General features: G+C 34.0%; 1 pseudogene; it reads left to right on the top strand.

The window, feature by feature from the left end:
* Positions 1-2,621: 2,621 nt before the first annotated feature.
* On the top strand, positions 2,622-2,755 carry LOC121140620 (annotated as a pseudogene).
* The last annotated feature ends 667 nt before the right edge of the window (positions 2,756-3,422 follow it).

The raw sequence follows: 3,422 nt of genomic DNA, 5'->3' as shown, positions 1-3,422 counted from the left end.
TATATCAACCACTCCAGGACAGCTCTGCATGTTCAGGAATAGTTGACTAATATATAACAGACTCCACTGATTTTTCTTTGTTTGTTTTGTGTGTGTGTGTGTGTGTGTGTGTGTGTGTGTGTGTATGCATTCATTTGGTTACAATTCAGTGGGATTTTGTTTGTTTTGTTTTGTATTCTATTTTTGGGGGTGTGATTTTATTTTGTTTTCTTAGGGGGCTTGTTTTGTTGGGTTTTTGTTTTTTTCAATAAGGACTAGTTAGCATGGGTAAGTAAAGGGGAAGGATCTGGAAAGGCTTAGAGGAGGGACAGAATATGTTCAAAATACCTGTTTGAAATACTAGGAGTATTTCGATAAAGAAATAAGGAAATAATAGCATCCTCTATACTTCGATAGAGCAAACAGTATAGGATTAGTACTCATTTATATCATCCACAGATCATTGAAAAACAAAAAAAAGAGGAAAGTGCTTGTGGGTTTCTTCCTTTTTTTTTGCATTTTCAAAAACCTTGCTCAGAAATGAAATGTGTCTCCTAGGAAGAGTTTGTAATGACAGTTTTTAAAATGCTGAAATAAAGTTCCCAGAATTTATTTTATCATCTTTTTAGCTTATTCGAAATTTTGTGCAGACAAATCTCTTCAGATAAATTCCCAAATGATCCAGCAATTGAAGGAAGAGGAAGAACACCTTTTCTTGATTATGAAATAGTGGGTTATTTTAAATCTACTTTAAGTCAGGTTATTTAATATTCTGGAACACATTTTACCTTCTCATATAACTAATCGAATTGCAAAGTGAAAGCCAGAAGGACAAGGGAAAGGATGGCACGCATATGGATAGAAGTCAGCATAAAGTTAAAAATAAACAGAGAGCTTCTTAACTAAATTTTCTGTGTTGTATCTTGGGAATATACTCAAGAAATAAAAAGGCTTTTGAAGAAAGTTGTATTCAGAGTGAAAAGCAGATGTGTGGCAGAAGACATTTGGCATAAGGAAAACCAAATTCCCATGATTTATGAAAAAGAAGAAAGATTGACAAGTCAAAGATTCACACAGGCACACAGCTATTGGAAAAAGGAACCGATGTTTGTCTTCTGAGTTGGATTTTGAAATATGTGTTTGTTAATTAAGACCTGCAGATGAAATTGTGCTGTACTGTGAGTAAGAATTTTACCTTTTTTCAGTTGACTCATCCCACTCAATTAACTTTGGGTATTCAATACATGCTAATCCTTACTAATTTAATGAAAGATGAGATAAATAAAACACACCAAAATTAGTTTTGGTGCTTGCATTTCAATGTCATGGAACTAGTAAATTATGAAGTAAGCCTGCATGCATTTATAAAAAAAGAAAACTTTCCCAGAGAGAATCATCAAATTATCTGGCAGGGACCTTTCTGAGTATGCATTAAATACACATATTTATACTGTATTGGTTTTGTTCATTATTTCCAAAAGCTGTAAGCACTCAAAGCATTTTTTATAAGCAAATGGAACGCATGTAATGACCAACACCCAGACTAATCTTGGTCAAGCAGCAGTATAATTTTGTCAACCACTACTCTAGGAAAGATCATTTCATAAATGGATGATTAAGCAGATTCTGATTCAGAACACGGTTGAACACTGTATCCTGCTAAGGCTTCCACAGAAAATGTCTACTGTTTCTGCAGAAAGAGGAAACTGTGGCCAAAATATATACAGATTCCAACCAGTGCTTTCCTGAGACTTCATCCTGTCAGGCGAATGTCTGGGGACTTTGAACATGTCCATCTTCTAATTATCATGAGAACATTCCTTGAATACCAACCTCCATAATTATCCCTGCATCTTTATTTTTTATTATATTTTATTTTAATTTTAAATAGCTTGTTTTACATGTCAATCCCAGTTCCCTCTCCCTCCCCTCCTCCCACACTCCCCTTTCCCCCCTCCCTCCCACCCTATTGCCAAATCCTTCCACATAGGGGATATCTAGAGTCTGTCATTTTACTCTTGGTAGGGTCCAGGCACTCCCCTAAGAGTCCAGGCTGAGAGAGCATCTCTCTTTGTGCTCCCTGTATCTTTATTTTTATTACTCTTCCCTTCTCTGAGATTTTTGTCATCTCCCAACTAAATACAAGTCTTACTGGTTCTATTAGTCTAAAATAAATTCATTCACAATGATGTACTCAGATATCAAATACTATTCATTGATAAAATGTGAGAAATCTACAGAAAATGTATACATATATAAAATATTTTCAAAAAGTATTCAGAAAAGTTGAAATTTGAAAATGTATGAAATGCACTACTATGTGGTTTCAACATGATCTTACTGTAAAAAAAACCCAGAAATATGAAGGCAGTGAACAGTCAATAATGTCTAGGCAGTTTAGGAGGCAGAAGGCGTAGAACTATGAAAATATAATAGTGCTTAGTAAGTTTTGCACATGTGTAAAAAAATCACATACCCTTAAGAATTAATCTTAATGTGGACAATATTATACTATACTAATACAACATGCTAATAACAGTGGAACATGTCTTAAGGCTGGAAGAAAAGTTGTTACATTAAGAATTCTTGGTGCTCTCTGCTCATTTTTCCTGTAAATAGAAAACATAAAAAAGAAATTTATTATACTTAGCTGGCAGGGTGAATACCATGATCAAAAATGTAGTTTTTCTAGGTGAGGTCCCTATGTTTCACTTGGCATGTTACTAATTGTACAAATTCCCAAAATACAGGAAAATTGACTCCACATTTTGATGGCAGGATGGGAAGAAGATAAGAGTATCAGAGACTGACAAAAGAAGTCAGGAGATGGATAAAGAGAAAGCTCGGGGAAAGGAGACTTTTTTTTCATGTCATTGAGGTAAATTATAAATTATTCTACCTAGAATAATACAGGATCAATTGTGAACCATAGAATTCTGCGCAAGGTGTATTTCTACCTTTAGCTAGCTCTCCGTTAGAAAGATGGAAGAGCTCTAAGATCAGAATCATGACTAAAGTGCTCATGGAAAACGTGAATTCCTCTTACCCCCATTGTCTGCTCATGCTTCTCACATAGTTCCTTCTATTTATGATCCTCAGTGTATTAGTCTCTAAAATAAAGACATGAGTGTGTTTTTTCTTAACTCAGAATGATATTATTCAATATAATTTTGTCAATATCTTTTACAACTCAATATAACATTAAAAGAATTATATACCAAAAGATAGTCAGTCTTGATTTAAATTTCTTACTGTTTTGCTATCTTAATATCTGAATTTTAACCAAGTTCATGGCATTAAGAACAAATAATGACTTATAACTAGGACAAACCTGACAGTTTGATTTGTCATTTTTCCTGTATCATAGGAGGAGATTCTTTCTATTTCACACAGATATCTGCTACAGAAGAGAAAAATATAGTGATCATAATGTAACTTGTGCC

The sequence above is a fragment of the Mesocricetus auratus genome, unplaced genomic scaffold, assembly GCF_017639785.1.
Source record: "Mesocricetus auratus isolate SY011 unplaced genomic scaffold, BCM_Maur_2.0 Super-Scaffold_100004, whole genome shotgun sequence".
Classification (NCBI taxonomy): domain Eukaryota; kingdom Metazoa; phylum Chordata; class Mammalia; order Rodentia; family Cricetidae; genus Mesocricetus; species Mesocricetus auratus.
The sequence above is the reverse complement of the archived record's forward strand: the minus strand, read 5'-3'. Positions and strand labels throughout refer to the sequence as shown.